This window comes from Sorghum bicolor, chromosome 4 (genome assembly GCF_000003195.3).
Source record: "Sorghum bicolor cultivar BTx623 chromosome 4, Sorghum_bicolor_NCBIv3, whole genome shotgun sequence".
NCBI classification, from domain to species: Eukaryota; Viridiplantae; Streptophyta; class Magnoliopsida; order Poales; family Poaceae; genus Sorghum; species Sorghum bicolor.
The window spans coordinates 38,910,835-38,934,372 of record NC_012873.2 but is presented as its reverse complement, the minus strand read 5'-3'; the positions used below and the strand labels follow the sequence as shown (position 1 = coordinate 38,934,372).

At 43.0% G+C, this 23,538-nt stretch overlaps 1 pseudogene; it reads right to left on the bottom strand.

The window, feature by feature from the left end:
• On the bottom strand, nt 21,124–22,628 carry LOC8077805 (annotated as a pseudogene).

The following is a 23,538-nucleotide window of genomic DNA, read 5'->3' as shown; positions in this document are numbered from 1 at the left end:
TCCGATAGTAGAATTAGGGGTACTTGGTGCCCACTTGAAAAAAAAAAGAAAGAAAAAAATGATAGCCCATGGTCCCTCTAATAAGCAATATGCCACTAAGAGATGACAAACTTTTCAAAAAGGTCAAAGGTCTTGATCTAGGAGTATGACATTCCTCTCCCTTGCTCCGAGCGTTGACATAGCAAAATGCAAAGTAAGTACGCTAAAACTTTTAAAGCTCTACTTATATATCTTTCGAGAAGAAGGCAAATGCCTCAGTTTTATTTTGGAAACTTACAAATAAAACTCCAGAACAAAGGTAAGACAGAAGAACTTTAGACATAGTGCTTGACTTGATCGTTCTGTTTTTCAATCACTTAAGACCTTAGTGATAACTTAAAAAACCTGTAGTAAGAGGCATAAAAGTAACCCCTGTTTTCTTGCTGATTTTTAGCTTTGCTCAGGGACGAGCAAAGGTTAAGCTTGGGGGAGCTTGTTGACGGTCCTTAATGCTCACATTTAACTATCAACTAATCATGGAAAAGGACCTATATGCAACCAACATCCAAAATTAGGGTTTCATCTGACAGAATTCCATGAGTTTAGGTGTTTGTCTATTTCTACAGAGGGTTATCAGGAAATATGGAGGAAAGGCCCACACGTCGGGTTTACATAGAGATATTAACGTGTGCGGCAATTTTCTATCTTCTAGAAGACTCCTGAAGCCACGGGAACGAAGCGGAGGCAGAACGGGGCCTGGCCCAAGGCGCCCGCCCTAGGGACCAGGGCGCCCGCCCTCCTGTAGTGCCCAATCAAGGTCAACTTCGCGGATCATGCTCCACCGACCTAAGAGATCAAGGAAAACCGTGCGATTAATGTCGGTTTGATCCGATGGCCCATATTCATTTGGAAGGACTATATAAGCAGACCCCCTGGCCCCTAGAGAACATACCTCTTCTACAGAATCAAAGCTAGGGTTTCAATTATTCATCCAAGTAGAGAGGATCCCTCTAGTTCATCTAGTTCTAGTTCTAGTTAGTTCTAGTTGTAATCTAGAAAATAGGGAGAGAGAAGAGGAGAGCGGAGGAGGAGACGGATCTATCGGATCTTCCTCAACATTGTACTTTTGCAGCAACTGGTTCGTTCTTCATCGTTCTCTAGGTTCTTCAATTCATAATTCCTGAGTTCTTTAATTACTTTTATTTACATTCAAGTTATTTATTGGATTCCCGCTTGCATCAAGTGCTCTAGTCTTTGTAATGCTAGAGTAGTAATTAATAGAGTAGACGTAGTGTTTATCTTGCAATTACCTAGAATTGCACCCAATCCTGCGGATTGTTGTGGTAGCCCTAGGGTAGTGACAGCCCTAACAGTCGACGTATTCCACCTCATTCGGATCGGTGTTTGTAGGACCGCAGTGAGAGCTTCCAAGCCCCCTTCTCATCTCTTTCTGTGGTTAGTGTTCTGATGTCCCGAAATAAATAATCATTGAAGTAATTCTTGATTCTTAGATCAAATAGAGAACTCTCAGGAAACTTCCCCTCTTCCCACCAAAAATAATTATATAGTTATCCTTGGCCGATCTTGAATCTTAATTAGTACACTCACGTGCCCTATGGAAAATCGATACTCCTGGGTGAAAGCTACATCGGTATCCGTGCGCTTGCGGATTTTTCTATTTGCGTTTAAAATACCCAACATATGGTGACAAGGTTACTGAACTGGAACCTATCGGATGAAGCCATTATGATCACCTAGGAGGAGGTAGATGATTTTGGAGATGACTAAAAGAGCTGGTGGGATCTTAGGAGCATGACCTTACTGTTGTCAACAAATCTGCAGCAGCAAGGAATCAGGAGTTTGAGATGCTAAATTAAAAAGATATTGCCCTCATTCAAATGATTGAACCTATATATAATAACCTTCTTGCTATTGTGAAATGACGGAAACTAACTATTTATGGTAACCAACTTGCTATAGGTTAAATGTCTGGACCTAACTATTCATGAACTTGCCTCAAGCTTTTCTTTTGTTTACACACTCGCATGATTGGTGTGTGCATGCATCACCAAGATAATTAAAACTGAACTTGGCGAAAATCAGGACTTCTGGTAGGGTAGGGGCCGGGAACTTCTGATTTCGCAGGTTTGTTCCTAATAGCCTAACTACCAAAGCTTCTGATTTTCTCAGGTTGCTGTCGTATGTGAGGCCTTTTTGGTTTATTATAGTTGTTTTTTATGGAGGAAAACCATGCTTTTATAATAGGTAGAATAGTCATTTTGGTCCCTCAACTATTACTCCAGGCTCAATTTCATCCCTGAACTTTCAAAATGATTGTTTTAATCCCCAAAGTATACTTTTAGGTTTAGTTTTATCCATGAACTATGAAGATGGTCATTTAGTCCTCAAACTTTGTATATATTCTGAGCTCAATTTCATTTTAAAACTATTAAAGTGTATTTTGTTCTTTAAACTTTTATTTTTTAACTCAACTTTGTACGTTGTACGTGGAATGCTGCACTATTGCACATCATTAGCTCCAACACCACCAGCAATTGAAGATAGAAAAATAATACGGCGATTGATAATTCCAAGCTGTTATTTTTAGTGTTACCTTAATTGTACCCTTTATGTATATCCAACTAAATTGATATTTGTGGGAGCAATTCTAGTTACATCGAACCCTATTTATTCTTTAAGAATACATGAATATATTGAAACAATAGCAGATCTATAATTTTGATAATTTATGGGTGAAATTATGCTTAAAATATAATGTTTTATTTTTGAATAAACACAATTGAGTTAACAATAAAAAGTTAAATGCACTTTTATGGTTTATGGATGAAATTGAGCCCAAAATACAAAATTTAAGGACTGAAACAATTATCTTCATAGTTGTAGGACAAAACTAAGTCTATAACTAAAGCTTGAGGACCAAAATGACTATTTTAAAAATTTAGAGACAAAATTGAGCCTCGAGTAATAGTTGAGGGACCAAAATGTCTATTGTGCCTTTATAATACAAAACATAACATACAAGTACTCCTAAAATTGAGTAGTTTTTACACATACTGGAAACATATAAAAGATATCAAACGAAACAGCTAGTGATACTAGTTTACATGTTCAGCACAAAGCACCTAAAACGGCACTAGAAGCATGGGGGCTATAATCACCGACGTCTTCCAAGAGGCGCCATAACCATGCTCTAGATTGGGTCACCCCCTCACTCCTCTCGCTAGCTGCGCCGTACCGTGGGCTGCTTGCCATCAACCACGGGAGTGTCCACTACGGCGACGCCGCGTTCGTATCCGGTGCCATGCGTCTGGAACCGTTCGTCCCCTTATTGATTTTTTTTGTTTGTTTTTGTTTCAGTTCGATCGTGTCTCCTCGCCGGCACCAAGGGCTAGAGTTGATACCCGCCCCGGCGACGACGACGCCATGTCCAGATCTGGTGCTCCCACACCAGCGCACCGTCGTCTGCTCGTTGAGGGCCCCTGCTTGTCGCGTTGCCCCACCTGGTGGGGACGGTGTGCCGCAGGGGTCCTACTAGGCGCCGGACCGCACAGCCGCTTGGGCTCCACGCCGCTGCTAGTCTTCTGCCTGATGAGACCACATGACCACATGCTGTGTGTCCCACCTGGCGGGGATGGGTGCAGCCAGGGGCACCGTACCGCTGAATACTGGCCGGGAGCCCTGCAGGCAGGCTTCACAGAACGCTGGCTGTGCGTCTGTGTATTTGGGCCCGCTTGCCAGCAGCCTCGTCACTTGACGAGAGAAAATAAACCCTAGTTGACAGTTCTATCGGGCTTGATCCGGTCTGTTCGTCTACCTGACAGGTACGTGTGCCGTTCCGATTTTTCCCTTTTCGTCTTCTTTGCGCGTTGGCTTTCTCGTTGTTCTTTCTTAATTGGTGGGAATCTATCTTGCCACCGTGCATTTGCTATGTTGGGCGGTGGTTGGGTGCTGGGCGAGAGAGGGCCAGGCACCGGGGTGGTTGAGATTTCTTTCTTTAATTGTGTATGTAGTTTGTGTCCCTTTTTCTGGAGTTTGCTCTTTTTGGCTTCAAATCAAAAAATGTAGACAACAATGTACTCGTACTTGTGGTGCAGGTTTGGTTCTTTTCGGTTTGGAACCTTGCCGCTGTGGCATTTGCTGTTTTTGGGTGAGGTTTGGGTTCTTCTTGCCGCCGTGGCGCTTGCTGTTTTCGGGGGAGGTTGGGTGCTGGGCTTTTTTTTTTCTTTTTTTGGTGGGGTGGGTGGGGCAGGTTACTTCCCCTTTATCCCAATAAATTTTGGATTTTGGCCCATCATTTTGCATAATGGAACTAAACACCATACAATTTTTTTTTGCAAAAAATTGGCTACTCTCCATTTTGTATTTTGGCCTAAAGAGGCCAAAAAAGCCTAAAAGAGCCTCAAAAGGCTGTAATGAGGACAATAAATTCTGCACTTCAGATGGAACTAAACATGACCCTGAAAATTTTGGCATTTTGTATTTCATCATTCCAAAATAGTTGGCATTTTGCATTTTCAATTATATGTGGAACTAAACATTGTGTAGTTGTGCTCCCTTTTTTCGGGAATTTTATGAAGGCGATGCTGGTGGCTGGCTATTCTAGGCCGTGTGGTTATTGTGCCCCTGCCCCGGCGTTGCGGCGATGACCTGTTGGAGAGGGTCCGGTGTCTGTAGACTTGGCCTTCTTTTTGGTCTATGTGGCGGTGGCGGCGTATGGCTAGTGAACCTTGGTCGGGCTCGTCTGTTGGGCGGCCTCGCCGTCCAGAAGGGCACGTGGTCTTGTTAGGGGTTATGGTGCGGCTGTCGTACCGAAGGCCCTTGCGTGCCACCGTCGTCGGCCCTAGGAAATGCCTGGGCCCCGGCTGAGGATGTGCCTTGGAAATGCTGATGGAACTCGAAGGTGCGCCATGGCTGATGGCCTGATGTGCCTTGGGAAATGCGGGTGGCCTCTTAGTCCTTGCGCCATGCTGTCTATCTCACTCTGTAGTTTTCTGCTTTTTCATTATTGGCGGATTCATGGTTGATTTTCTGATATGCATTCTCTGCTGCCAACGGGTTCGTTCATTTCTCCGTATCAGCCTTGCTGAGGTATATGTTCTTTCTCCTCGGGCTGTTTGTGTGGTCCTTGGGTCTGGGAGAAATTGATCTATGCCTTTCTGATGTTTGTAGCTTAGGCACTCAGTTGTATCTTTTTCAATGTTTAAGTGGATATGCATGTTTGATGTGGCTATGCTTGGTATTAACATTACTGTTTTTCACTGCTTGGTTGTGGCCATTCTTAGCTATGGTTGTCCTCTGTGTTGTTGTGCTTTTCAGGTTCTCTAGGATCGGGAGTGCTTGGATCCACAAGATCTTGTGGTATGTGTTTTTACGCATGCCTATGTGTCTGCTACATTGTACCACAAATTCACGTCTGCATTGTATCACTAATTATGGAGATTCTATCTATGTGTTGTTGTATTTGTTCTGTTCTAGTATTTGCTTACCTATGCAGATTCACTTGTTCAGTTCTAGGTAAGGAATTTAGTTGCACTGCATAGACCACGTCATTGACAATGTCTCTTGGACAAGGTGAGAGAAATACACTAAGGATGACTAATTGTAGTCATCTTCTTCAGGAAGGCCCGTCTAACTTATGTCTGTGTCTTGCTCTATTCCAGCGTCAGGAAAATGGTGAAAGTTCTCGATCATTGCTAAACTGAAGCTAGGTGCTCCTCATTGGGCCAACACATTTGAGATTTATGTTGAGGTTAAAGAGCAGCTGGGGCAGTTCATTTCAGACTTCACCATATATTACTTGGATCCAAACTTTGTCATCAAGATAGCCTCAGCTAAGTTTCAGTTGAGCCTTCTTGCATGCCAAAAATTGGAGGGAGATGGTTTCATATTAGAAATGTCACCATGGTGCCCTGAACACGAGTCATCTGCCATGGATTGTCGCTTATGGTGCTGAAGGTAAGATTGAGACACCTCTGCTAACATATGTATATTTGTGTTAAAGAGATTGAATTCCTTTTCCCCAGCTCATGTTATGAGTTAAAACACAGCTGCCCCCGACCGTTAAAACTCTACATGGACAACCTTGTGGGCCAGCAGGAGCCATTACGGAACTATGTGTTAGATTATGTACTGGACAGGTAGTCGCGGGCTTCAGACCAGGTATACAGCTACGTGGATTCCATTCCTTTTCTATTACTTCATGTATAATAACATGTTCCTCTCGTCTGTGAAACTACCAATATGACACCAGATGATGCAATGGATGACAGCATGATCTACATAGACACAGTGGCTGTACGTGGACCAACAGCGGTACTTGACTACAGCTATATGATGATACTGGAGCTTCGAGACTTCTACTATCAAAAGTATGGTACCTTTGTGCACTAGAGGGTATCATGTGGACAGATTTACCATGATGCTCACAGGCTTTGTGTGACGCTATCTCAGCTTGTTTGTAAGGTCTGTGGCTATATTGAGTCTTTCCAAGGTGCACCAACCACACAATTCCACTATCGCATTGCCAACTTTGGTGATTGGGTGCAGCGTGAGGAATCATATGCAGCCGCAAAATTGGACACTATTCGTGTCATCATGTGCTGCATAGACCATAATGTCAGGCCACCCATCAGCCTCAGCAGGTTCAAGGACGGACCATCTGTTTATCAGGTAACAACATTTTTCCTACATACATACACTACAGTCATGTCGTTGTCTATATTATCTGCAAACAAAAAACAAGACAAAAAGATAGACTTCAAATAGTTAACTGTTGTTTCCTATAATTTTAAAACCAGGCTGGTGCAACGGGATGTCCTACGGACCATCTTAGGACTATACTGAATGCTATTGCTACGAAGTTAGACAACACAGAAGTGTCTGTCAAGACTACAGAAACAGCCGATGCAAACTTCTGTACGCGAATTACACACACTACTCTCCATCGCAATCACGAATATAGCTCCACCAAACCAATGACACTGTTCGAGGTAGAGGCGACTGCCATAAGCCACTTCTTGAGGCCCACGACACATAAGTTGGGTTATAGAATAGTTGACCAAAACTACCCTGCTCTTGCTACATTGATCTTCGACATAAATCGCTACAACCAGTAGATAAGTATGTTGTAGGACTGTGCAAATGAAGCGGTCGAAGTAGTAGACATGGCTAGTAAAATCGTCGAGGGCGTGCAAGCCTTTAGTATGCTGTAGGTGCCTCCTGCAGTATTACAGAAACACTGCTCAGCTGTGCATAAGGCATTGAAGGCTTTCAGATAGAACATGGTATGTGCACTGTTTAGTTGCCTTTCTGGTCTTTTGATTAGTTGTAACTGTTTCTATGTTGCACTATTTACTCTTCTTGTATTGTCAAGCTACTTTAAATCTATGTGTGTGTTGGTTTGTAATATACAATTATGCTTTTAAGTTCTCTGCTCGATAATATGTTTCTACTTTTGTATTATGTTATTTTACCGGATCTTCACTTTTGTTCTAGCTCCAAATAATGGGCTCCTTGTATAGGTATCCTAGTTATATTAGATTTCAACTTCGCCTTACAGGGTTCACTCATGTTTCCATACTTGTGTTCCACTGTGATGATTTATATGAGCTAGGGTTCACTCTCTAGCATGTTCTGAGGCTGGGGTCCCAGGGTTGCTGGTTGATTTGCTTGATCTGTGAGTTCTTGGTCCCTCCATGATATTTCCATGTTCTTTTTCCACTGTGATGATACAAATGAGCTAGGGTTTACTGTTTCATATTTTTGAGATTGGGACAACTGGATTTTGGTATTTGGCCATGAAACTCAGCCATACTCCCTCCCTATCAGATTTAGAAGTAGTTTAGGACAGTGACATGGTCTCCAAAACACAACTTTGACCTTTTATTTTTATAAAAATATTTAGAAAAAATGATATATGTATACTTTTATGAAATTATTTTTCAAGACAAATCTATTCATATAATTTTTATATTTGCAAAGTCAACAATTTTGAAGTTATTGACGATTTATATTCCCAATGTTTGACCCAAACCTTGTCCAAAATGACTTCTAAATCTGATACAGAGGGAGTACAGTGGTAGCAGCATAGATGAAAATATGATACTGCTGCTGGATTGTTGTGTCCCCGTGGCCGAAGCCTATGTGGGATCAGTTCTTCATTATTATCTTATCAATTGTTGGTTTTGTTTATTTTGATTGGTGGTAACTGTGGGAAATATATAAGGCCTATGATGGAAAGAACTTATAAATGAGGTGGCTGCCTTGTTTACATGGTTCTTTCTATCTTTTTCATGACTGTCATCAAACCCTATTCGTGCACATCCTTTCATTAGCAACAGGACCTTCTATCTGGTACGGCTGATGGCAATGAGTAGATGTGCACAATAGGTTTCCATGGCACGCATGACCTGCTATTTGTGGGTTTCTGTTGTATTGGTTTTCTATTTCTTTGGCAGCCACCATTGTTTTAGACATTGAAATGGACACCAGATTCAAAAGCTGAGGCCAATCATTTCAGAGGTCAGGGTCAATGAAAAACTGTTGCTGGTTTAGAGGTCGATGATGTTGAGGTGGAGCCTGTGGAAGGCTGTGCAATGCACATTGCAGCCGAGGCCATGAAGCCCCTAGGTTTAGAGCTGTCCATCATAGCTTATTTATTTCCTGTTTTCCTTGCTGGTTTCATGATTAAGTTCTCTTGGATAGTTTTGCAGTGGTCTCCTTGATGCTCTATTCACTTTGCTGGTGTTCAAGGCTGATGATGGCAGTTTTATGTGTTTCTCATGGTTGTCATCAAAACATGGGACACTCCATACCCGAGCAACTGGCATGCTAGGCTGATGGCTCGGGTTGAATGTCTCTCATGCTTCCATGGCTGCTGTGATCTTGGTTTCATTGTGTTCCTCAGGGCAGTCATTAAACCGTGTGAGTCCCAAGCAACTACTGTAGTAGCTTAAGGCTGGGACGGACGTGTCCCATGCTTGTCTTGATCTTGGGTTTCTCTTCCTAAAGTTGGTTTGTTCAGGCAAACAAACGTGCCCTTTGGTTCTATTTACTCAATGCCAACAATGGGTATTTTGAGAAGCTGTTACATAATCATCAAAAGTCTGAGGCCACAAACCCTTCTTTCTGCCGATCTGTTTCTCAGTTTCACTCGATTTCTCTCTTCTAGACACACATTGATGTACACAACAGGCTAATAACCTGTGCGCTTATCTTGCCAGGAACTATATAGGTCTGTGAAGCTACAAACAAGGTATGCATGTCCATCTGCGCTGGCTTCGTTAAACAGGTACATCCTGATTTTAGGACTCCTTTAGTATATTCCCTTGGGGTTCGCCTGTGCCTCTAATTGAACTTCTGTGTGACTCTACCTGCCTTAGATTTGTTCCTAAATACTTCTTTGCGTTGTGGTGATTATGGTGCACCATATCAGGGCGTAATAGAATAGAAATTCAATTGTGGCACAGATTTCTATTAGCTTTGTCATTACATTACATACATTTACATGTTCTGACTAGTTTAATCTAGTTGTAGTTGGCTCGAACCAGTACTGTATTCTGAGTGTAGTTTTAGGCCAAATCATTGGAACTCATGTGTTTTCATGTAATAACATCAGTTTTTTAGGGTTGTTTCATTTATCAATTTTTCAACTACAGTAATAAAGTTGATGCTCGCATCGTCTATGTCCAATCATCGACTAGGATTCCTGGTTTATCTATGAGGCAATCTGATATGGATGTTCACCACACTAAACCCCTGCCTGCAAAACAGCGCCATGGCCTGAAATCGAAGAAGGCAAGCAATTCTATTCTCTCTAGTTCGAACAAGTCGGAAGTTGTATTTCCTTTATTGTCCACCTTAGATCTTTGTTTTCACCATGATATAGTTTTTTCTGTAAAATGGGTGTCTTACTAGCTGGTTGTAACGTGTCAAAACTCAATACAACTCGGATATTGCATTCTTTTGTTGTACCTAATTTTTTATAATTTTTCATGTTACTAAATGGTTATTACTTAGAACCAGTTACTACCACGAATTACTGTATATAATTCTGACATTTGTTAGAAACTTGCAGATGGCATTGACTACAAGTTATGACAGTCCAGTGCAGCATGTTCCATCTAGTTTTAAAGGCTAGTTGAAACAGCTTCAGTCTCAATTGGTTAAAATTTGCCACGATCTGTATGAAGTAGAGTCTCAAAGCTTTTATGTTCTCCGTGGCATAGCCTTTGTGTGTTCACAAACTTACAGTTGGATAAGATGTTAATAGAACCTTACAGTTTATTGGCTGCCTAACAATATGGAATTCTGTGAAGTGGACTCTTATACTTCCTTCTATGTCTTTATTCATTTTACAAAAAAAACACTGTACTATGAAAATAGCGGTTTATAAATTTTGAATTCTTTAACACAAGCGGGTCAAATCAAACCTTCCACTATATCCGTCTTGAAGATAGCAAAGAAGAAAGATATGCCTAAGACACAATGTTACCCTGCAGTACATAAGGAGTTCGTAGATGCCCTAACTGGCGATCAAAAGGATATGTTACACAAACTAGGGTTTGGTGGTCTACTTCTTGTTGATACTGGCCATCTAAATAGGAACTTTGCCCAGTACATGGTTGAACATTTAAATTCTGATACTATGAAGCTCCAGTTTGGTGATGGCAAGGAAATTTCTATCGATGAGCATGTTGTGCACTGTGTCTTTGGTTTGCCAAAATCTGGTGATGATCCAAACGTCTCTTGCTTAGATGGATTAGAAGCTCGGAAATGTGTTTTCTCAGAATTCTTTGGTGGAAATAAGGTAGACTATACTCCAAAACAGCTTTGTGAGCTCACTAGAAAACATCAACTCTCTGATGAAAATACTGTCAGAGCATTCCTGATGTCTGCGTTCTGTGCTCTTTTGTTGCCCAACACTGATAGCCACATTAGGAATGTTGATGTTGTTTACACAGAGGATGTACAAAGCATGTGCAAGATCAACTGGTGTAAGGTTATTGTACATAATTTGGAGTTAGGTGTAAGGATGTATAAGAATCAAATTCTTCAGAACAAGGAGAAACCATCAATAAATGGCTGCATTGTATTCCTAATAGTAAGTGAAGCTACATTAATTCCCTGTTCTTGTTATCTATCCATTTTAGTCATCATCTTGCCTTTTTTCCACCTATTGCTTATACTGACTTTCTTATTGTTCACTACTATTGATGTCACATACACTTGCAGATACTTTATCTTGATCACATGAAGCATGCTGCCATACAAGATAATATCACCATTCGTCGCTGCAAGTTCTACACAAAGAATGTGATTGACATGATGATTGCAGCTGATTTTAGGCCTCTTTCAACTGATCCCAAGGAGTGCTATGGAGGATTAGTGGTTTCTCATCTCGTCTCATACTTTCAAATTCATAGCATGTTGCTAAAACTTTCATTGTCATGTTTTTTTGTTGCCAACAAAGTTCTTATCTGAGTCTATGTCAAAATGCTTATCTGAGTCTAATATGTCAAAATGCTTTGGTTCCATCTCATCTGAACCATGTTTATTAAATACATGTTTACATTTATTTAATTTTTATTTTTACAGGAATCCCACAAAAAGAAAGATGTACGCACTTGCTATCTTGATCCTGATGGTGTGTCGATTCATCCTCTGTGCCACAATGATGTTGTACCTCCTAAAGATCGCAATCATGATTCTCATCGTTATGCTATTACTGCCACCAAACCTCAGCCGGTTACTGCATGGAATTCTTTGTTTTGGTACCCTAATTCACAGGAGTTACTTGGGCCACAAATATTAGGACGGTTGTCTTCTGCTGCAGGAAAGGAAGAGGCTGATAAATGGATATCCAATTATGACAGTCAGTGTGCCAGGGCAATCATCGACAGGCAGAATGCAGTCAGTGATATGCAGAATGCTCATGCAAGGACAGTCATTGATATGCAGAATGCTCATGCAAGGGCAGTCATTGATATGAAGAATGCTCATGCAAATTTTGTTGCAAAAATTAGGGATAAGCTTCAGGAGGATTTGGCCCAGATGTGTAAACTGTGTAATGCTACTCCTCTAAAGCATGTTTACAAAAGGAAAAAGGTTTCTAATAAGTCTGCTACAGATCAATCATCAAGAGGCAATACTTGTATAGTGGACAACCAATTTGTGGACCATGCATATACCTCACCTGTAATTGGAGTGGATGATCGTTCTTCTTCAGAAGAACATGCATAGGAAATGCAGATTGACATGGGTGCAGATGTTTTACAGTCCCTTAGTCCACCTTTGCATCCGTAGCTAATGCTTCGATCTGGCGAACCAGAACCAGTTGCACTTGGAACCATACCCCAGAAGGTGATCTTGTCTCCACCAGAGATGATGATCAGTCAAACATTCCTTCTAGTAAGTAGTTTCATGTAATGATCTAAACTATTATTTTGTCATTTAAAATTTCTTTTCTTTTCTTATATTCACTTTGTTGAAAAAATTGACATGTACCTATTGTGCAGCTCCTAATCCACTGAAAGATAATATTAATTCTGTTGATGATATCTTAAAAATCCTGTCGACTGATGAAGTAAGTTCCAGAAAATTTGATCATGACCACGTTGGCAAGTTTGACTCTGAATGTCATGAAGAAACCGAAATGTCCAAACGGTAAACAATCTTTGGCTCTATCATTCAATTATAATTTCTTTAGATTATTGTTAAATCTCCTGTTGTCATTCTAATATATCTTGCACTCCCTGTCTGTTAATAGACAATCGACACCCATAGCAACCCCGAGTAGGATCCTGAGATATTATTAGTTGATCCATCTTCTACTTACGGTCAACGTGGCAAGACTGCTTCGCAGGATCAGCTTATTCATCCAATTATAGGGAATTAGGTTGGTACATGATTTCATGATTTTTTTTCTTCATAGTAGGCACTCTGTGTTTTCCTCTCTTGCTAAGATTCTGTTCTTGTTACATGTAGACAACCAGAGCAAACTTGTTGTCAATCTAGTGTTTCTATCCAGTGCTCTACAAAAGAATCTGCTGGTACAGTTAAGAGAAGCCAAATTTTTGACAAGCAGATTGTAGATTTAGTAACTACAAACAAAGGAGTTGATTTTGTTGCAGTAGTTAAAACCGAGAATGTCGATCAGACAGTGAAAATTCAAACTTCTAGCATAGTTCAATCTTCTAATAATATACAGTCTGTAAAGGATGCTCTGGATAGTTGACATGTTGGTAAACTAAGCAATAATCACATTCTTTCTGATGTCCAGTCGAGTATGAATCATGCCTTCGTTGAAGCATCTCGGAGGAAACAAGATTCTTGTGCAAGAATGCAGAGCATTGCAAAGCCAGGGGATGGCAAAGATAACATTTCACGTGAGCCTAAGAGAGGCCTGGATACTAAGAAGAACGCACTAGTGACATGCAACCTACATGAGAGTGAAGACGCAAAGTTTCAGAAGGAGCTAAAGGTGGTTGAAGATATTATGGCACAGTCTTTGAAGGCAAAGAACATTCAGTATGGCGACAGTGAAAAGAAAAGCCAGCCTTCGAAGAAGTTAAGTCAGACTAATCCTTGTAAAGCTGAGAAGAAAACCCACTCTTCCAAGAAGATAAGTCAGACAAATCAGCCTTACCAAATTAAAAAGGAAAGCAAGCCTTCGAAGAAGTCAAGACAGGCAAATCCTCACACAGCTGAAAAGGAAAGACCGTCTTCCCAGAAGAGAAGAAGAATACATACTGAAAATGACATCATTGACACGTTAGTTGCGAACGAACTTTTGGACACCATTTATCTCAATGCAATTACGGAGTCGGCATGAAGAAAATTTGAAGGAACTAGAGACTGAAGCACTTAGCTTCGTTGCTGAGCATGTGACAAGTTTAGTGACAGGCACAGATCCTAATGAAGTTATTTTTCCAGGGGACCAAGACACTCCTGAATGTTAGCCATTTCCTGTTCACTTATCTCAAGAAATTTCAGATTCTTGTTCCAATCATTTAGATGTCTCTAGGCATGTCTTTAGGAAGATCTTTGATCGCATTAGTAAGATGCCAGCTAAGTTTCTATCGCCATGTATTGCTAGAGGGAAATGACCCGAAATTCCAACTGGAAAGTCTTGGTATTTGAGAGAGAAAATTTGTAAGGATGAAAGTTTACAAAGGTAAAAATTGTTATTGTACCACAAAAAAAAGATTACCTGGTAACTTCTAGTTGGTCTGTTTCTATAATATTTGGGCGACAGAATGTGCTTGCTAATTGACTGAATTTGGCTTTTATTTAATTTTCTTTAACAGGACAGTACTGATATCATATTCCCCAGAGATTATAATCAATGGCGAGGACATTGTAAAATCATTTTCTTCTAGAAAAGCAGCTGAAATAGGATTGCTCTTTTTTCTAGTCTATTGCTTGTTTCATGACAATGTGGTGCAATGCCCAAAACGTTCTGGAGATCGCATCTACTTGGATCCACACATGTATTTTTCCCTGATTAGAGAAGAAACTGAAGCAACTATGAAGTTTGCTGAGACACATTTGAAGGCTCTTCTAGAGAATGTAGATGCAATGAAAGCAAAACTAGTATGTGTCATAAACACTTTTTGCATATCATTAAATAACTAGTATTGTTCTGCTATCATTGTTCGTGGTATATATTTTTATTCATTCTAATTGATGTGCCCTTTTTTGTGTGCAGCTATTTGTGCCAATTTGGACTGCTGGCCATTTTATTGTCTTGTGCATCAATATGATCCATAAACAAATTGACATGCTGGATCCAATTAGATTATGTTCGCAATGGAACTGATCCAGTCGAACATCATAAGGATCTGATTGAGAAGATAGTTCCCCGTGTCAGTAACCTCTTCCAGACAGTTGTTGGTCAACAGTTTCCAAAGATTGAAACTTGGTCTACATAGTTTCCAAGTGTAGTGAAACAGCAGATGTTGAATGATTGTCTGTTTTTTGTTTGGAAGTACATGGACTTGTATGATGGAGATAAGCTAACTGAAAATCTGAATCCAGTGAGTCCTTTCTGCTTGCTGTTATCTGTGTTGTACTTATTTTTTCCTACCCTTAGTTTTTATGTTCTATCATTTGTTTGTAATTAAAGAATATTAGCTTATAGTTTTTTCACTGCATCCTGGTTGTATATATTTTATTCAATCCTTGTTTTCTTGCAGTTCCTTGGGTCGCTTTATAGGGCACAGCTTCTGCACTACCTCCTGTTCCATCCAATCAATCAAGCACGAATTCCACATCTCCTTGATCAGTTCAGACTCGGTGGACGACGTATTGAGTGTGAAGATGATAGGATTCCGTAGTGTTTTCAGTTTGTAATCATTAGGATGTTTTGAGTAAATATTGACAATGTGTTTAAGGTTCTTTTTACTTGTACCAGATCTACATGTTTAAGGTTCTTCTCGCACGTCTGGACTTGTTCTGATTGTGTATTGCCTTGGCTGGGAATATTTGATTTAACTTAATTAGGTTGGTGATGCTAGGTCTAGTTCAAAACTTGGGTTGTTGAACCCGTAACAAGTCTTGTGGCTGGTTCTCCGGATTTGTTTGGTTCAGTTACCAGGTGTTTGAAAACTTCTTTGAGTTACTAGAAGATCACGTACATCTAGACTTCCATTTGTTGGCCCCACTAGATTCTTGCAAAAAGTTTTTGGATTTTTCTACTGTAGCACTTTCGTTTTTATTTGACAAACATTATCCAATTATGAAGTAACTAGGCTTAAAAGATTTGTCTCGTGATTTACAAGCAAATTGTGCAATTAGTTTTTGTTTTCATCTATATTTAATGCTCCATGCATGTGCCGTAAGATTCGATATGACAGGGAAACATGAAAAGTTTTTGGTTTTTGGTAACTAAACAAGGCCTAAGCAACTTTTGCTTACCAGCACACCCCGCACATGCACACCTAGGACCAGTTGCAACCCGTTCCAACTAGTTACAACCAGATCTAACCGGCTGAAACCTAGAACCGATGCAGCTGAACTGTCTGGCTGGTACCTTTGCCTTCTAATTATAGCTGAAAAGTTCAGCTGCTGCCTGCATCACATCAGCCTCAGCTAGTCTGATGCAAGTCCTCTGGTGCAAGCTGGTTGAAGCCGTTGTAGTGTGTGTGTGCTCTTCTCAATCTTTATTCTACCTCCACCCAAAGTGTGGGGTGTGCTGGTAAGCAAGTTGCATTGCTTACCTGTGCAGGGATCGAGTGTGCCAACACAATAGACCATTTCAAAAGAAGAGAGCTAGCAGGAAGGAGAAATGGAGTCCAAAAAAAAGAAAAGGTATGGTTAGACTGAATTCTTATCTGAAACAGTTATATTAATTATACTGAACATACCCAAAAAACATAATTGAACATCTTGTGTACTACACGAACACCAAATGTGTATGCTATGACACAGAGTACATTTAGAACATCACATGCTACTGGCACATCCCAAAATACATCATAGAAGATCATATATATATTATGCAAACATCACACAAATATCATAGGATATTTTATTTGTACATCTGTCACCAAATTAAAGCTACCAAGACTACATGCATGCATATGCAGTTGCTCTGCAATATTTTGAAATTGTACCCCGTTTGACCTGGATACGTTACATGAGTGCTCAGATTTTAATTTGCTTTTTCGCAATTGCATCAGTAATTGCCATCTTCCTTGGAGCTTGGGAGCTCTTGTGTCTTCGGTCTTTCACAAGGCCTAGTTGGCAAGAATCACAAGATTGTTGTATTAAATCTCTGACTATATATTGAATATTCCTCGGTTCTGCAATTTAGTGTGCAAAATAAGTGCAAAGTATGGAAAGGTTCATGATACCTATGTGAGCATCATCGTTTTTGGCGATGCTTTGCCCGTATCCTATCTGTATGGTCCTTGCGTAGGTATGGGGTTAGCTCACTTGGGTGGATCTTGGGAATGACAAAGGTTCCAAAATGAGGGATTTCATCAAACTGTTTGAACTCTTCTTCATTTATTGCATTTTGATCTCCAATTAACCGCCTTTTCCCCGGTAGAACCACTTGCCGTTCCTTTTTTATTGTGTCAGTCACACAGAAGACTTGTGACACTTGATCTGCTAGCACGAATGGCTCTTCCCTGTACCCAACATGGTCGAGGTCAACGGTTGTGAACCCATATTGGTCTATCTTGATGCCCTTTTTGCCCCCACTAACCCAACGGCACTTCAAAATGGGTATTCTAAAGTCCGGATACGTGAGTTCCCATATCTCCTCTATCTGTCCATAGTATAGGGACTTCATCTTTGAATTGTCGCTTTCATATGCATTTATACAAACACCGCTGTATGGTACACGCTTCTCTGGTCTTGGGTAATCATGTAGAATGTGTAGCCATTGATGTCGTATCCTTGGTAAGTATTGACTGTGAACAAAGGGCCTCTTGATAGGTTTCGGAGAGATTTACTGGTGCTAGAGCTTTCCATTTCAATTTGATTTTTGAACCAGGCATTGAAACCCGTCATATGAGCCCTCGATAACCAAGCTTGGCCCCTTGCAGGGTTCTCTTGTGCCAGCAGCTCCATATGCTCTGCAATATATGGTGATACATCCTCTGTGTCTTGCAACACGAGGAAATGGGCTTTCTCATATGCATCCAGCTCAGTGTTTAACGTATTTTCACCAAGGATCCCTACCCCTACTATCCTTCCATGGTGCCTAGTCTTTGGGTTGCCAATTGGATTTTCAAGATCTATGTAATCAAGGCACCAGTCAATGACCTCCTCTGCAGAATATCCCTGTACCATGCTTCCCTCAGGTCTAGCTCGATTCTTTGTGTACCTATTGAGAGTGCTCATGAATCGCTCATATGGATACATATGATGTAGGAACACAGGTCCAAGGCATTGTATCTCCTTAACAAGGTGAGTAATGAGATGGACGGAGACATCAAAGAAAGATGGTGGGAGATACGCTTCTAGAAGACACATTGTCTCATGAATGTTTGTTTCCAAACTGTCCAAAGTCCTCTCATCAATGACCTTCTGTGATATTGCATTAAAGAAGAAACAAAGGCTCATGATAGCCAGATGCGGCTTTTCTGGTAGAATATTCCGTATTCCAACTGCAAGCATTGTGGTCAGCATGACGTCATAGTCATTAGCTTTCATGGGGAGCATTTTTTGCTCCTTCACCGATACTAGTCTTCTGATGTTGCTCGAGTACCCAGACAGAACCTCAACACTGCGGAAGAAATCACACAGTTCTTTCTTCTCTTCATTGGTTAGATTTATAGCAGATGTCGGCAATGAACCGTTGCCATCGGGACGAAGCTCTGGCCTTATGTCCAAGTCTTCTAGATCGGCTCGTGCCTGCTCATGGTCTTTAGTTTTTCCCTTAGCATTCATTAGTGTACCTAGTAGACTCTCGCAGACATTCTTTTTTATGTGCATGACGTCGATACTGTGGCGAACAGTTAATTCCTTCCAATAGGGGAGCTCCCACAAAATGGACTTCTTTTTCCAAATTTTGTTGTCTTCAGTTCTTTCATTTCTCTCTCTCTCTTTCGACGTAATTTTTTTCTTTCCAAAGGTAACTTCAATGTCCTTGACGTGGCTGTAGACATACTCACCATCAAAATCCCTTGGAGTAGATGCCCTCTCCATCGTGCCATCAAACTGTTGTTTCATTTTATGATATGGATGTGTGGTGGGAAGGAAATGACGATGCCTTGTGTATATTTGTTTTTTGGAGTTATTGAGCCGCATGGTCTCGGTGTCATCCAAGCATTGGAAACAATCTTTGTTCCCTTTACTCTGCCCAGACAAGCTACGGTGCCCAAGTACGTCAGTGACAATGGTGAACAACATGGCACGTAGTGTGAACTCCGAGTTTGTGTAGCGGTTATATATTCTAACACCATCCGCCCATAGTTTTTTCAGCTCATCCACCAGTGGTCTTAGATACACATCAATGTCATTGCTAGGCTGCAGCGGGCCTGAGATTAGAATTGACATCAACATGTACTTCCTCTTGTTACACAACCACTGTGGCAGATTGTAGATAGATAGCAGAAGTGGCCATACACTGTGCGAGCTACTCATGTGACCAAAAGGGTTCATGCCATCTGTGCTAAGCACAAACCAGATATTCCTTGGTTCATCGGCAAATAATTTCCCATGCTTCATCTGTATGTTGTGCCACTGAGTAGAATCTGTCGGATGACGTAGGTTATTGTCCTTCTTTCGCTCGTCCTTATGCCAACAAAGCAGTTGACCTTATAGGCTGCTAGCAAACATCTGCTTCAATTGTGGAATTATCGGAAAATACCATGCCACCTTCTAGGGACCTCCATTCTTCCTTTCCTCATCACCCCCATCTTTTCTACGCTTCTATTGAGGGGTTCCACACTCTGGGCATTCTTACATGCATGAATCTTCTCTACTGTTAACCCAAAAGGGCAAATTGTTTGCTTGGTCTCGTATGTGTTTCTGGTATGTGATTTCCATTCGGTAGCATGTCTCGTAGCACATCTAGCAATCCTTTAAAGCTCTGGTCTGTCCAATGATTGGCTGCCTTTAGCTGCAGCAACTTCAGACATGAGAAAATCTTGGTGTACTTCTCCGGACAATTTGGATACAATGGAAGCTTTGCATCTTTCATCAAAGCTTCCAATCTTGCTATCTCCTTATCAGTAGAGGCCTCGCACATGGCATCGCGCACCATCTCTTCGAATTTGTCAGGCATTTGGTGTATTTGCTCACCCATGTCGACAATGTCTGTATTACTGAGATCCTGACTAGCAGTTGCAGCCTGTTCTTTTGTATGGCCAAAGAGTCCATCAGTACGGCAGGACCTGATCTCCATATGGGTGTCCTGCAGGTCGATTTCCTCATTTATGCCTTCCTGGCCATGCTTGTTCCAACATATGTAGCCAGCCATGAAACCACGAATGATCAAGTGTGCATGGACCGTGCATGATAACTCAAATTTCTTCATATTCCTGCAATCTTTGCATGGACACCACATAGAGTTGCGGTTAGTCAACATATCCCCCTCTACTGCTGTAATGAATGACTTGAGACCCTTCAAATACTGATCGCAGATGCGGTTCTTAGGATACATCTATGCACGGTCAGCCATCTAGAACAAATTAAGATGTACGGTCATTACGTAGATGCATACAAGTTTTACAGAAAATTAATGTATTAAAGATACAAGTAGTTAATTAGTTATTGCTACAAACCTGAAAGGAATTAGGATATCCAAGACCTACTAGTTTTCTAGAGGAACAATCATATTTGAATGCAGTGAAACTTGTATATTCAGCGGAATATGCATTTAATTAGGCAGATATTTGACCAGGTGGTGGGGTAATACCTAGTTACCCTATCCCGAGCTTGTCCCCTCGCCGCTAGGCTATCTGGGCCGGCGGGTAGTACAGCCGGCCGGCGCGGACCGCACCGCTTCCTGCAGCTCCTCGCCCCCTTGGCAGCTCGGCTCTGTAGCGGTTTGCCAGCAGTCGATTGACGCCGGCATAGCGGGCGCGCGGCGGAGGCTGCGCGTGGTGTCAGGCGGCGGCGCGCTGGCAATTCCTATCTCCTCACCTTGATGCGTGCGGATTTTTGCCTTTTGTCTGTGGGCCGCGCGCGCTACTGGAAAAGGCCCAGCACCTTCTCTCATACGGGCTACCATGAAAACCGTCTCTAAATAACGCCCGTCTAAGATTTATGTTCTCTTAGCGATGGATAACAAAAGACCCGTCCCTGATGTACTTTAAGACACCGACGAGTATTTAGACCAACCGTCTCTGAATTATATAAGACGGATCTAGATGTCGACCGTCTCAGATAATTAGTCATCACAGACGGATATACTGTGGACGATGAAATCAGCGACGGTGTACTTATTTTAACCGTCGCAAAATGTTTTTCTGTGACGGGTCGTCTGAAAACACCCGTTATCTTTACTAGTGTATCGGCGATTGTAATAAGCATCTGGGCCTATTTCTAGTTCCAGCGCTATAGCCTGTCCCTTTCCTCCGGGACCGAGCAAAAGATCTCCAGTTTGACCACTATACGCCAATTAACGCGTAGTACAAACCAACCTCTAGAAGTGACACGCATCATTCATTCATGGTCAAAATTCCAAACACCGTGTGATATCTTTGGTTCCCTGAATTTCCTCTACAAGCGACGGCGATGTGACACTACGACGCGACTACGAGTCTGACGAACCGATTGGACGAAAAAGAAACTACAAAGACAATTCGAAGAAATTTCTTGTGGGCAACGAGAGAAAAGGAGCCGAGCCGGGGCCCGCAGCGGAGAATACTAGCTCTGAAATTCAACTGGACGTCGTCGTGTGATCCGTCTGCGCGCCGCCGGCCGACCGTTCCTGCTGCTGGTCGTCGTGGCGGTGGTCGCCCTCGTAGGTGACGATAAGCATCGCCGGCTCGCCGGGGTCTCGCTCCACGTGCTTCCGCGCCGGGCACCCGCGCACCGTGCTGCACTTGTAGTAGCCGCTGTACACATATCATGGTCAGTCGCACATATCATGGTCAGTCGCAGCCTCTCGATCGCTGGGTTGGGAGGAACAAGGATCAAGGATTGATCAGACGGTTTACAAGCTCGTTTCTTACCGGGGATACGGCGATCCCTTGATGGGCTTCTGGCCGTACTTGCGCCACGAGTAGTCATCCGCCGGGATGTCCGCGTTCCGGGAGCTGATCGCCGGCACGCGGACCGTCCGCTTCACGCGCGATTTCCTGCATGCCATCCGTCGTCGTTTCACAACTCGTCAGAAATAGTACTACGTATTACGACTCACCAAATTATGGAGCCGATCATTGGTACCAATGGCAGCGGGCGTTTGATGAGCATGTATATGTACCGTTTCTTAGAGCAGTGGCAGCGGTGGCCGTGCGTCTTGCCGCCGGCGTCGTTCTCGGAGCGCGCGCGGTCGTGGCACTTGCCGTTTTTAAGCGCGGTGCCTGCAGGGGCGGAGTGATCGGGGGAGGCATGCTGCTGCTGCTGCATGGATACCGCCAGCGGCAGCGGCTTCCTGGCAGAGTGGCCGTCGCTGCCGCCGCCGCCGCTCACAGGCTGGAAGGGGTACTGACCCTGAGGCTGAGCGCGGCCGTTGGAGACGCTCCCTTCGCCGGCTGTGACTGTGAGGCTCGACGGCAGCGACGAGCTGGTCCCCGAGGCCGACGCGCTGAACCTCGCCTCGCAAGCCTTATTGACGAAGTCCAGCGCCACGACACCGGGGCGCGCTCTCCGCCGGCGGGTGCAGCTGGTGGTCCGACGATGCATGCTGCTCCGCGACGACCGGGCCGCGGCGGAAGCGCGCGTGGCCCGTGCGGCGGTTGAGCATGGACACAGCCGTGCGGATCCTGGACACCGTCAGCTGGTGGTGGTCGCCCATCGCAAGCATCTGCCGCCCGTCGTCGCTGCTAGGAACTGGAATACTGCCGCTGTCGCCGCCACAGCTCCTCAGCAGATCATCGATGGTGATCATGGTGGCGAGGCACGGGAACGGCAAGTCGGCAACAAATCGACGGGAGCTCGCACGTCACGTATAAAGGAAGATAGGAAACGTGAATCAAGGGCAGCGAGCAGGTTTATAAGCGTCGGTCAAGACAGTGGACTGGCTCCAGTCAAGGAAAGGGTACACACGAGACGCGGGGTAGGCATCGATGAGTCGGACGGCTTGGATTGAGTTCCAGAGGGGCGCACAGATGAGGAGACGACGGGGATCGGACGGCCGGTGGTGCGCTGTGACCCAACCGGATGACTGATGACTATTGCGGTTGCGTTGCGGAGCGTGGATGTGAAGTTTGACCACAGAAAGCGGTAGATGGCGCGACAGCGATTCAGGCCAACCAGAGGGAGACGCGTGGACGGCTTTACAGCGTGCCATGCTTCGTTTCACGCCCGTCGCAGGCTCTGCGGCTTCTTCTACCACTGCCAGTGAGTTTCGTGCACGTTGCCGATAAGGCACTGACAAGTGGCCCCGCGTGCCGCTTCAGTTGGCGGATTCAGGTTTTGTTTATGATTAGAGCCTGTACGGCTGTACCAGCAGTGAAAACTGCCAATTGTCTCCATTCATTGGCGAAAACTACTCCTTAGCATCATACGAAAAATGAAGGTAAAATTTTAGTAGATATGATGACTGAACTTTGACAGCTCCAGCACCAACATAAATTTATTCACTGCCAGATCTTATTATTCAGTTTGTTCATCATAAGTTTGCATCCCAGCTCCACCACCACCAATAGAAGATGTTGGCAGCTGAAAGACACTGAAATTTTATTAATAATAGCGTCATGGATGCTTGCTACAACTATGTGATTACTGAGAGATCATGATCAAGGGTGCAGCCAGGAAGTGGTAAGACAAATTATTTGAAGCAATGTTTCAAATTGTGAATTTTGCAATGTAGGATGTACCCATCGTCAGGAGAAGCTGCACTGGATTCGGTGGCCTGGACTGGATTCGGTGGCAGGCAAGGCCGCGAGGAGCTGGAGGTCGGTAGCCAGTGGGCGG